The following is an 819-nucleotide window of genomic DNA, read 5'->3' as shown; positions in this document are numbered from 1 at the left end:
TAAAATATTGTTTGCAACTAACAGTTTTTGGGATTTGTATCATGATTCTAATAGCTCTTTTTTGTAGCTTAAAGATCACTTTTGCTTCTCCTGAATTACCCCAGAATATCAATCCATATATTAACATAGATTGAAAATACGCATAATATAAAGTACGAACAGTCTCTGGCCCAGCTACTCTACTGATTATTCTTAGGGCAAAACATATTTTACAAAGTTTATTTGCTAGCTGTTGAGTATGTGTACGCCACTTTAGATTTTTATCCATCCAAACTCCTAGGAACTTTGTATAAACTGTATAACTAATGACTGTATCATTAAGCTTTATTAGAGGGTATTGTATTTTTTGGGGTTGATGAAATGATATTGCTACTGTTTTTTCTTTATTAATAATTAACTTGTTCCTTTCAAACCAGTCTGTGAGTGTATTTATTGTTTTATTTATTTTTCTTTGAGCATCACTAGCATTTTTTGCTGCTAAAAATATGCTAGTATCATCAGCAAAAAGCGTTGGTCTTCCTTCTTTAATGCTGGTTTCTAAATCATTGATATAGATCAAAAACAAAACTGGTCCAAGCACAGAACCCTGTGGAACTCCATATTTTATGTGTCTTTTTTGCGATAGACAACTAGTTAAATCATTAGTTTCTATACATCTATATGCTTTGCATCCTGGTGTGAATATATAGATGATATAGACAAGGTTAGGTCAAGGTTTTCGTAACGTCGCACAGCTCGTGATATTTTGGCTCTAACTGTTAAATGTGCCCCAGTACATAAACCTTGATTTCGAGTATAACTGTTGTGTAATCATTCAAC

This window comes from Cryptotermes secundus, unplaced genomic scaffold (assembly GCF_002891405.2).
Source record: "Cryptotermes secundus unplaced genomic scaffold, Csec_1.0 scaffold312, whole genome shotgun sequence".
NCBI lineage: Eukaryota > Metazoa > Arthropoda > Insecta > Blattodea > Kalotermitidae > Cryptotermes > Cryptotermes secundus.
The sequence above is the reverse complement of the archived record's forward strand: the minus strand, read 5'-3'. Positions refer to the sequence as shown.